The sequence below is a fragment of the Octodon degus genome, unplaced genomic scaffold, assembly GCF_000260255.1.
Source record: "Octodon degus isolate 3935 unplaced genomic scaffold, OctDeg1.0 scaffold00070, whole genome shotgun sequence".
NCBI lineage: Eukaryota > Metazoa > Chordata > Mammalia > Rodentia > Octodontidae > Octodon > Octodon degus.
In genome coordinates this window covers 10,710,419-10,722,945 of record NW_004524646.1, presented here as the reverse complement: position 1 = coordinate 10,722,945, position 12,527 = coordinate 10,710,419, and positions in this window count along the sequence as shown.

Sequence of the window (12,527 nt, the reverse complement as noted above, 5' to 3'; positions counted from 1 at the left end):
CACTTGGTGTGATTGAACAACCAACTTCCATTGTGCTGAGTCCCTGGAAGCTGAAGGCTTAGCTGTATAGCAGTAAAATAGGTGCCTGCTTTCCTTACCCTTGTGGGCCAATGCCCTTAAATGTGACCTCGCTGTCACAGGAGTGGCGTCTCAGGCAAAGGCAGGTTTGAGCCACCATGTCTCAGTAGCCTTTCTCAGGTTTGCTTTCTCTCCCCACTCTGGCATTCAGAGAGCTCTCCCATTTTTATTTTTGAATGCATAAATTTATTTGTTTGTTTTTAAAATAGCTTTACTACCATTTCCATGGATTGGGTGCAGGGAGCAGAGGCTGAATTTGTGCTTAGACTACCGTCTTCAAACTGCTTTAATGTGCTGCTGGATTCTATTTGCTAATATTTTATTTAGGATTTTCCATCAATATTCATATGTGAGATTGGTCTGTAGTTTTATTACATCCTCTCTGTTAGGACTTAAAATCAGGGCTCTCCTGGCTTCACAAAAGGAATCCAGAAGCCTCTTCTTTCTCTGTGTTCCTCGTGTGTCCAAGAGGGGAGACAGAACCTGTTCCTCAAAGATAGGGAGACATCTACCCGCAGAGCCATCTCTGCCAGCATTTTTGGAAGCAGAGCTTTACAAAAGAGGTTTCCTCCTCTTCAAGGACCGTGCTGCTGTCCAGGGACCTGGGCCTCCAGGAATAGCCAGTCTGCTGGAGGTTTCTTAGAAGAGCATTGATTTCATTAAGAATTTCAAATGTATTTGCTTAGCCTAAGCACACCGGAATGGAAGGTCATTCTCATTGTTCTCGTATGCTTTCTTTTTCATTCATTTTTATTTTCAATGCCCATATGTTCACTTAGGTGCTCATGTTTTTGGAAAGCTCTGTCCCTGGCTAGCACACCCAAGCTTTGAAAAAGTTCTTTTTCTGTATGGCTGGCTCAGCCCACCCTGGAGGCAGGGCAGGTGTGGCTTGCCGTGCCGGGATCGACTGCTGAGCTATCTCACAGGCCCAAAAGTTCTTTGTTTTTTTGGGGTGTGCATATTCTTTTTCTCTTTCCGAATTTGTTACTTTCTCTTCTTATCTTCTCATTCCTTTTAACTATTTCCGCTTCCCCTTGGCTTCCTGCATTGATCTTTCTCTTCTTTGCTCGAATGCTCCTTCTATTATTGCTAATAGTATAAAGTCTCTAATGAGTCCTTTCTTCATGAAAGTGCCTTCACCAAAAGGGTCTGGGGTAGGCGCTCAGCATCTGTGTACCGGAATCCTCCACAATCAAGTTATCGCAGCCTTCGCAGCTGAAACTCAGTCCCACTAATGGGACTTGCCCCCTGAGGTGGACACCTCTGGAAGCAAGCTTTCTTTGAATCAGACAGGTCCGAAGAAGGATCTACTTGGTTTTTAGCCTTTCAAGGGATTTAAGATGCATGGTGGGGGCTCCACGTGGTCACTGGGACAAGAGGGCCTTCTCTGCTTGTGGAATTCAAAGGAAGAGATCCCTAGGCAGCAGGCTACTTTACAGCCACGGCTCTGTGAATCTTTCTCATGCAGGGCAGCAGCGAGGCCCCTTGGCTGGTGGCACTGTGAACTGACTTGTCACGCGCCTCTCCTTCCCATGCCTGTGTGACCGGGGCGGGAAGCTTCTGTTGTGGCCACTCTGAGTCCGACCGCTGCGGAGCATACATGTGCACGCTACGTGTTACTGTATGGAAAGCACCCCATTACCACAGAGTAGCGCCTCGTGCTATCGAGTCTGTCTGTGTTTTAGCCACCCCTCCTAGCTGGAAGCCCTTTTTACTTGGACAGGATTATAGGTTCACATTTTTATTTCATTGAAAGTTTTACTCTCGGGGCTGAAAGTGATGCTGGAAGTCTCCTAACACTTGATGTCACTTTTTTATGCTGTGTCTTACGTTTCTACTCCTAGTTAGCTCATTTGCTGCTGTTTTAATTTTTGCATACATTTCAGCACATCGTGTGCGTGCATGCGTGCGGGTACGTGTTGGACAGGAGGGTTGCATTTTCCTATAATCATTTCTAGGTTCTAATGTGTGCCTTCACTTCTCCTGTAGCTGTGCTGTAGCTGTGACTCTGCGGCACACGACCGGCCCCTTCTGTAGACTTACTGACCCTCACCGGAAGTGCAAACACAGGGCTCTTGACTTCTCTCCCTGCCCCTTGCTCACCCCTCCTCCCTAAACCATGCAGCTCTGTTACATTCCTATTTCCATTTCTTCACATGAATGCTTTACGTATTAACGCGATTTCTAACCTTTTATGTATTTGTCAGCTTTAGCATTCTATGTGGTCTGTATATAGTGATTTTCTTTTGTGTATGTGTGTGTTTCATTTTTTAATAATTTATTTTTTGAGACACATTCCTGCTGTATAGTTCAACTTGCTCTGTAGCCTAGGCTGGCCTTGAAATCATAGCAGTCCTCCTGCCTCAGCCTCCTCAGTGCTGGACTTACAGGTGCGAGCCACCAAGTCTGGCTGCGAGGCATGTGTTAGACTCATCTCCCAGGCCTTTGTGTTTTAGGGCACCTAGGGCCATGCAGGGCTATATATTGATTTTCAAACTATCATAATAAAAGATGATGAGATCAGTGTTCCTGTAATCTCTCTTCTCTTCTGACTTCTGCACCCTACCTTTGATAGTTTCAGTGTCATGGGTAGGAAAATGTAACTTCTCTTTGATAGGAAATATTCTCTAGTGTCATGTAGTATTCATTTAAATTAATTCATTAAACCAATATAATAGCTATCAAGTCCTTTATAGTATCTTCTTTCGAGGTATCTAGATCAGCCAGTGTAATTTTTTCCCTTTCCTTTAACAAGAGCTCAGGGTTGGCTTGGGATGTGGTAGAGAATTTATTTGCCTGGCATGCGTGAGGATCTAGGATTCATCCTTGCACTGCAGGGACTAGCAAGGAAACTCACTTGTCTGACTGTTACTATTTAAAAAGAGCACTTTGTTTCCTTACTCCGAAAGAACACTTGGACAGGGTATAAAATGATTGCATTACAGATTTCTTGAGGACGCTGAGGCACCCTTCCACTGCTGCCTAGCACTGCATGTTCAGGGGGAAGCGTAAAGGCAGGCCGATCTTCTTTACTAATCAGTCAGTTTACTTTTTCCCCCAGCAATAAGGTTTTATCTTTATTTTTGAGGTTAAATACCTGTTATAACGTAATTCTCTGCTTTGGTTATGCCTGAGCTTTGCTAGGAACTGTTGGTCTTTTCAATCTGTACATTCAACTTTTTATTTCAAAAATGTTTTGTTGTCTCTTGGTCTTTAATAATTTTGATGTTCTATTTGTCCTGCTAATTAATTATAGTCACTGGTTTTGCATATTTTGCATTTCTCTGTCATTTGTCACTTCTATCCTTTTACTGTCTACACTTTTATAAACTTTTTGATGTTTTCCCATGTTAGTTCATCAGTTTCCTCCAGCCCCTCCTTCGTCTCCCATGTCTGCGTCAGAGTGCAACTGTGACTTGAGACTTCCAGTGTGACATTTGCTTGCAAAATATATTTATTTTCTTTACTGGTATATGTTGACCTTTGGCAATTTAAAAAACATTTATTCCTTGGCCTCCCTCTCCCCATATTGGAATCCTTGTATTTCTGCTTTGCCATCTGATTCCATGGGGCCATCTCAGGAGCACTGAACCGTGAATGTGACACTTCACCGGGGCACGATTGAATGGGGCTCATGATTGCCCTGCCGGAAAGTGGACCTCTTCCGAGGCTGCTCCTTGTCTGCCTCTGCTTTGTCCTGTTCCTTCCACTTCCCTTCTGGGATTTGGGGGAGTGTCTTACTGAGCTTCTGTCTTGGGTTTCCCTTCTCATTTGAAGAGTGAGTTTCCTTCGGCTTGAGCGACCTGCTGCTGGTGTGTGGGTGAAAAGGGCCAGGCAGGGAGGCCCCTTTGCGGCAGCCTGCAGCCCAGGGAAGGTGGAGTGCTACTTCTGGCTGGCGCTTCTCCCTTCTGTTTGCACCCTCCCCTCCTCTTACTCCTTCTTTTTCTTTGGGGTACCAGGACTGAACCCAGGGTGGTCGACCACTCATCTTCATCCCCAGCCCTGTGTACTCTTTTTATGTTGAGACAGGGTCTCACTAAGCGGCCCAGGCTGAGTTTGAACTTGCAGTCTTGCCTCAGCCTCTTGGGTAGCTGCGAGTACAGGTGTGGAGCTCCACTCCAGCAGTCTTCTTGCATTTGGAGGAGTCTGTGGTCTTCTAGGTTTGCCAAAGTAGGTATCCTGGCAAAGCTTCCTGTTTACAGACTTGATTCTAAAGTGTCTCTCCTGATTTTATGAAAGATAAGATTTGTGGTTTTTCCTTGTTCGTTCTCTTTCATTGTCCCTGTTTAAGTTTGCTTCAGCAAGAGCCTGGGATCAAAAGCCTAGTAGCTATATCCTTTCAAGATAGCATACTCTGAATGCATGTTCAATCAATCCTATGACAATTTATATTGTTTCAAATCTTGTACTTTAACTTGAGGTAGAATCTTATAAAATTTATAGCTATATCTGCAGTTATTTCTTTGTGGCAGACATCTACATAAAATTATTAAGTAAAGAACATGAGCATTTTTAAGACTCCTGACTTAGATATAACAAATTAAACCTGCTGATTATTTTACAAATATCATTGTCCATTTATTTATTTGCATGTGGATTTGATATTTAGAAATTAAATGCTTCTTTCTCTTGCATGTTGTAATTTTTATCCATATTCCCTGTCCATTTATCCATGCAAATAATTATATTTTTATCAATTTGAATTTTTTAAAAATAAGAACAGCAATATGTTCATCATAGTGATTAAAATAATGCTTTTTATTTTACTTTTCTAGGTGACGTATTTCACTTTGGATTTTAAAAAACTCTGTGTTGAAATTGATTTTTAAATTTTTGTTGATTTTTATTTGTTTTTAATCTATTTTTCCTTATTCAGAGATTGTATATGGTTCTTTTAGCTTAGATATTTATTTATTTATTTATTTTTCTCTTTTTGAGGCCAGGTCTCACCTGTTCCTAGCAGCCTAAAGTGGGCCTAGGCTTGCAGCCACCTGCCTCGGCCTCCCAAGCGAGTGCTGTGATTGTAGGTTTGTCCCACTGTAACCAGGAAAAAAAAGGGCTCATACTTGATTTGACATAAACTTTATTGTCTGTTTAATTTTGCACCATACTTACTACATTATGCATGTAACCTTGTTGTCACTGACGTCATCACAGGACTTTTTTTTTTTTTGCCCTGCAACAATCCTGTGAGGGGATCAATCATCATTTTGACCTCTTCACTGGCTGAATAGATTTTTTCTAGGGGTTCTGCTATTTTAGAGTGTTTGCAATGAACACAGCCTTCTAAATAAACACTTAGAGTAGTTCACATGATTTAGTCCCTATGGGAAGGGTGATCCGTGCAGCTACACTTGCGCAGTTCTTGGAAGCAGACGACTCTGATCTGATGGCTGTCTCTCTTCCGGATGCGGTAGGGGAGTGACCTGGAGAACACGACGGAGGAGCGCTGGGTCGTGAAGCCCACTGCTAGTGCCCTGTGGCTCTAGAGGGCCAGGTCTGTCCTCGTGTTGCGGTCTTTCATTATCTCACCTATAGAGAAAATGTGGACCCAAAGTGGCAGCTGGAGAGTGGGCGTGGCCGTTTCCTGTCGGCACCGGATGTCCCCGCCCTGCTCACTGCCTCTGAAGGGTGGAAGCATTTTTGATCCGGGCCCTCAGGGCGGCAACTGTGTAGCTCAGAGGTGGCACCTCTGGCACCGAGAGCCAGCTCCTTCCATGCACGCAAATGCATTTGGAAAATCTCTTGAGAATGTAGATGCTATGCAAGGAATCTTTGCACGCTCCCTTTTGCAGTTTTGTGAGGCAAACCCCCAAGATTTTGGCCTGACTTTAATCAAATATTTACGCTGCCCTCATTAGTCTCCGGTCCAAGGAGTCAAGGCTCTGATTTGGGCTCCCGAGCGGTGCGGGAGATTTGCAAGGTGGTGTCATATTCTATGCACTGTTTGTACAGATCAGATATGCATGTGCTGGTTTTGCAGGCTGATGTCGGCAGCGCTGCTGTTATTTACTGGGACGGTGCTAATGAGGTGCAGCAGGAGCCCCGCTGGGGATCTGGGGAGCATCTGGGCTGTGGGGGGCCCAGGGAGGCCGCCCTGTGGTACGTGGGGCATCAGGGATGTGAGAAGGAGTCCCTGTCACCGCATCACCTGGCGGGGCTGGCTGGGGTGTGATAACGAGGTGCTACGCACCCCCAGCCGGAGGAGGAGGAGGAGGAGGAATGTTCCAGAGACAGCCTCCAGCGCGCAGCGCAGCCGGGCCGCGAGAGGAGGCGAGCTGTGTCCGCGTTCACGTGGCCCCAGTGCTGGGCACGGGTGGCTCCCGGAGGGGAGGAAAAGAGAGGAAGGCGTGAGCTGGCTCAGACGTCTTCAGGTCCCTCTTGGGACAGTGCAAGGGCATCTGTAGGTTTTAAGCGAGCAAGTGGCATCTCTTGGCTTGGTTTTTAAGATCACTCACACTGCGGTGTGGAAGGGGATGGGCAGGAGAGGAGGCCGCGCCGGACGAGGCAGGAGGCCAGAGCCAACGCCGCACGTGAAGGACCGGAGGGGCAAGGATCGGAGGCCACACAAGGCAGAAGGGCCGCCGGCCTCTAGGGTCTGCATCCCCACTCCCCGCGGCTACTTGGATGGAGGGGAGTGAGGAAGAGGCGCTAGGACACTCCCTGCTCAGCCTCGGTGGCTGTTTGATGAGACCTAGAAGGAAAGGGTGGCGGCCGAAGGGACGATGGTGTGGGAGTCTCAGGGATTCCTCTTGGGGTGACTGAGCCGTCCCCACACCGTCCCATCCCAGTGGACGCTGGGATGCACGGTTCAGGTCTGGGGCTCAGGGAGAAAGGGGAGCTCGGTCCAGACGTGTGGGGTCCTAGAGGCCAGATAGGGGCTCTTCTGGTCTGGAGTCTCTTCTCTGAGGGTAACAGAGTGTGCTGAGTGGGAGTCGGATGAGAAAGGTTAGTTCCCAGGGCTGTGCACGAGAGTGGAGGGCTATGGGGGGCCTGGCCCCAGCCCTGCTGGAAGGGGAGGGGGGAGAAGGGAAGGCAGCAAGCCAGGACAGCAGTCGTATAGGGACACTTGACTTGTGGTGAAAGGCCTGGAAGGCGAGTTCAGGGGAGCCGCGGCCTCCCCAGGTGGAGTGAGGTACACCCCGGAGGAGGGAGCATGTGGGAGCCTCCGCAGCTGCTGTCCCAGGTGCCCAGAATGAAGTGCCCAGGACCTTCGGGGAAGGAGGGAGGGTGGAAAGGAAGGAAGAAAGGAGGAGAGGGAGAGAGCAAGGCAGGGAGTGAGGGAGGGAGGAGGAGGAAGAGAAAGAGGAGGAGGAGGAGGACGATAGCACAATCAGACTAAATTATTATTAATAATTACTTATTAATAAATCATTATCCATAATTATTTATTTATTTATTAAATTCCCACCAATTGCCACCACCCAGGGTGTAGCAGTTGGGGAATATTGAGTAAGTATTTCTTGTTCTCCATCTTGGGAAACACTACTTTTGCATTAAGGCCCCAAAAAGTTTCTAGAAGGAGGGCCAGGGAGACAGAAGCTTTCAGAGGCGATCAGGTAAGGAAGCTGAACAGAGCTGGGGGCCGAGTTTACCTGTGTGGACAGAGGTGAGCGTACAAGGGATGGAAGGTTACAGAGGACTCTGTGCTGGACCCTGGGACTCCAGTTTGGAAGTGGGTGACAGAAGGGCAACCGAGAGAAGGCAGGAAGCTCCTTGACCCTTATAGCAATAGGCCATGCCCCGAACCCTCAGTAGAGTGTCCAGCTCTACTTCATTCCAGAAGAATGAAGGCCATTGGCAAAGGGGCTGCACACCAGAAAGGGATTTCTGACCCTAGAGACGGGAGCTCCTAGCTCCTGCCTAGGACAGGCTTATGGTTGGCTTGGAAGGCAGGGTCACTTGAGATCAGTTATCTTCGTGGTGTTCTGCTAGGAGAGGTGACTTGGGTGTGAGCCCTGCTGTTTTCGGGATGACCACATCGTGAATCTACACTCTGCAGCTGTGAACATTTATGAATCACTGGTGGGCGAGTGGCATCATGCACGGGAGCGTGCACAGCAGCTCAGACCTCAGGCTGGCCCCCACGCAAGCTGGGAAGGACCAAGGCCACAAAAGCAAGGCAGGGCTCGCCTTCCTGCCAGTGAGCACACCTGGTGACATTTGTGCTTATTTCCCTCGAGAGCGGGCTGCATGTTTGGAAACTGTGAATGCCCAGCTCTTGTCTGGATTTTCCTCTCTGTGTTGCTGGACCTACCTCATGCCCCGGCAGGAGCTGGGCCCGCACACCTGAGTAACAGTGGAGCAAGGCTCCTGGGAGAAGGGTGACATGTTAAGCCAGCTGGCTGGCTCGTTCCCCTGTTGATTGTGAAGATAAGACCCCTGCCCTTCCTCATCCACCTTTCTTCTTCCTCCCTCCCTCTCTTCCTTCCTTATTTTTTCTTTTTCTCTATCTTGCTTTCTGTGATTCCTAAATTTATCATAGACATTTTCTATCTTCCCCTTGACTAATCTAGAATTTCCTTGTAGACATTTAAATTTCTTCCCAACCTAATCGATCATAGGACATTATTTAAGTTGACATACCTAATTATTAGCTCTGTTCACTAGATAACTGATAAAACAGTTAATGTTTCAATAATTAAAAATATTCTGCCATTTATTTGAATATGCAGTTACCTACAATCAGGAGTATACTTATTAGCATACTTTAAAAATTGAAGTACTAACGTTCATATAATTTTTATTAAGCATTATATAATGAGTGCATGTATTTAAGCATATTTTAAGAGAAATTTAATGCTTCATTGTTATATAATTCATTTAGTGATTCCTATCTTTGGAATAATTTTAGGTCATATTTCCTTTTTTATTTGTTTTTATTTTTAATTTTTAAAGAGAATATAAAAAAGTAAAAGAAAAAACATTAGAAATGATACGGAATTGTGCTAAACATAATGACAGGAATTCAACAATGGTAGTTATATGGCATATTGCTGTCTTCAAAGTAGTTCAGACTGCTAGATGTAATGTGAAATTGGTGAAAAATTATAAAAATTTAAAAGGAGAGTAAAAAAATTTTAAATATTAACTGCTCCTTTCAATAGATCAGCAGAAATTAGCAGTTCAATTGTCCAAGCTATAAATATCAGTCAATGAAGTTGAAAAAAAAAACGTATCAACAAGGAAAGCCCAGCTCGTGACGGGGAGACACAGCTGAATTCAACAAGAAAGTCAGAGAAAAGTGAACACCAGTTCTCCTCAAACTCGTCAATGAAATTGAAAGGGAAGCCATTCTCCCACATTTACTTTTTAATATTATTGTCAGAGAGGAAATGAACATATTGCTGCCTAAATCTTTGAGGATGGTATTGGTTATTTTATTTATTTAGTTATTTATTGGCAGAACCGAGGATTGAACTCAGGCCCTTGAGCTTGCCAGGGAAGCGCTTATTCCACTGAGCCATCTCCCTGGCCTGGTTATTTCTTTAGTATGAAGCTTTTGATTGGACCTTTTGAGTCAGCACATATAGATATTTTAAGGTTGGGGGTACAAATTTGTTAAATTAGTTTTTTTTTTTTTTTTCCTGGCAGAGTACCTCTGTTTACACAACCTTCAGCAGCAAGGGCATTTACCTCACATAGTTGTAATCAATCAGTGACCAAAATTCTAAACCAGTTTCAACCAAACTGCAGGTTCTGCTGGCTTTTATAAAGCTCAGTGCCATTTTCTTTATTAATTTTTACTTTTTATTTTTATTAATTTTATTGAGAAACAAATAACAATGAGACAGTTTCAAAACAGGTTAGTAGGACAGTTACAATAATTAATACATTGTGTATTATTGTCTTTGTAGTGTTATTCATAGTACAAGTTGCAGACATGATATCCTGTCCAAACACTATTAGTACAAATCTTTCTTCTTATTGAATTAAGAGAAAGTAGTTGTATCTCTATCCTAACTATTTTGTATATAGAGATACAAAATTGTCCTTCATTTATATCCCCCTTTTTTGTTTAGTTTTGTCAGAGATGGGTATTCCATTGCCATTTAAATATTGTAGATGCGTGAATTCAGCAAAATAACCCAATATAGTCCAGTAGTCCATAATAGTAGTGGGTTACCCGCAGAACTGACAATTGTCAGAAGTTGTTGACTTGAGCCCTTTACAGCTCAGCATACTAATATGGCTTTACTTTTTCTACCTCATTTTTATACTTTTCTGCTGGATGGTTGTCACTCACATCCTACTTTTGGTCAGTCTCTCTGGCTTTGCAGACGTATTCAACTAAATCTTGCTGGTTGACAACTACCGTGCCACACGGTTTGCTCCCCACTGCTCAATAGGTGCTGCCTTTTGATCTTCTGTCATTTTATCTCAGACAATGTAGACTCTGAGTTTCATTCCTTCCTAAGGGACCTAGGGTGTATGTTGGGTACATGCAGGGACTTTCTTTTCTTTCTTTCTTTTTTTTATTATTATTTTTTTAACTCCTCACAAGTCTCCAATTTTGTCAGCATTTATTTCTCTTTCTTGGTGATTTTTGTCCCACTTAAATGGGAGCAGCCTCCCCGACTGGAATGTTCCAGTGTCTTCCAAATCTAGCTGCCGCTTTGGTTCCAGTTGTTCTAACTTCACACAATCACCTTTTACTGGAGGTGCTTGACAGTTTTCATGTTCTCAGTACCTTCTTGCCTCTTTCTCTTGAATTATTTTAAATACTTTGTCTTTTGGGTTGAATTTTAAAAGGCCCAGTCAGACTTGTTCTTCTTGTCACTTCCTTCTCTTTCTGGAGTTCTGACTCTGCTCCTTAACACCTCTCATGGAATTTCAGGCCTTTGCGGTTCATGCTGGCCACAAACTTCTCCTTTTTCTTCTCATTACATTGTTGTTTATCAGTTCTGTCTGTCTCTTGTAGAAGCTGCCCTGGTGCCAATGTTCCTTTTACAAGAAAACAAAAACATAAACAAAAACACCTAAATCTCAAATCCCAGCACTTGGGAAACTGAGTCAAGAGCCTTGCTGTAAGTTCAAGACCAGCCTGCGCTACAAAGTGAGCTCAAGGCCGGCTTGTTCTGTGTAGTGAGACCCCGCCTCACAAGGACAAACCAAAACCAAAACCAAAAACTAAACCCACTAAACAACCCCACCCCCCACCTGCAAATCCTCGGTAGAGAAATCCTTTCTTCGTGGGCTGCTTTCATGACTACTCACCCAAGCCGCTGCTTTCTCCCCTTCCTTCCTCTGTGTGCTTCTCCTTCAGCCAATCCCCCTTTCCTGTCTCTCAGGCTCTGATGAGGTGCAAGCTGGCCAGACCCTGAGCTGACCCAAGACGAGCTGTGTCCTGTGTGCCTGACTGTGCTGGGCCACTGGGCACCACATAGACCCTACAGCGGTGTTGCTTGGGTGCTTCAGGTCCAGTGTCTCCCACACCAGTGGTGACAGTGAGTGTGAGAAAAGCAGCGACACTGCTTGATGACCTTCACATGCCACTTGGCAGTGAGATTCACTGTGCTTTTGATTGTGCCTTATGAAAACACTCACAAGAAAGGACTTCCAGAGCTGCTTCAGAAAGTGACAAGAATGACGGGCTAAGTGTTTGAGGCAAGGGGGAGGATTTGGGGGAGATTAATAACAATGTGACTTTTACTGTCATGCTTTTTAAAATTTAAACATTTGCTGTATATTTTGGTCATCCTTGTAAGTCCTGCTTGTAAATGATGCTTTGGGCAATTTTTCTTCTTTAGATTTTGAGCCTCTGACTGCTCTTTTGCAAACTAAAAATTTTAATAACACCACTCTTACAGACATTTTGTGAGTCTCAAATAAAAATTGTGCCAACGCTTTATCTGATAGACTGGCTCAAAGGTGCTCAAGCTCCACACCGTGTACTTCCCTGACCCCTGATGTCCAGGGCACAGGATGGTAGCAGTGAGCATTTGAAAGAAATTCCATCAGCGACCGTTAGCTTTGAATTCCTTTGAAAGCCAAATCAAGGCAGGACGATGTGAAGATGTGTGTAGACATCTGTGCCAGTTACATAGAATGTAGGTGTGTGTTTGTCACCAGGAGTATCAGACAGGTTCGGGCAGTACCAAAGCCCTTGCTGCCACAGTGTCCAGGCCCTACTTCCTAACTCTTGCTTAGATGGTGCCTGGGAACACTCATTGTCTTACTATCATTTATCACAGGTTTCACCTGCACTGAGCTCAGTCCTTCAGATTTGAGTACTTTGGCTATTCTGGTCCTTATGGCAGCTAATCCATCCATGCATCCTTCTATGCATGTATCCATCCATCCATCCATCCATCCATCCATCCATCCATCCACCCACCCACCCATCCATCCATCCATTCATCCATGCATGCATCTTTCCCTCCATGCATCCTTCCATGCATCCTTCCATGCATGTATCCATCCATCCATCCATCCATCCATCCATCCAT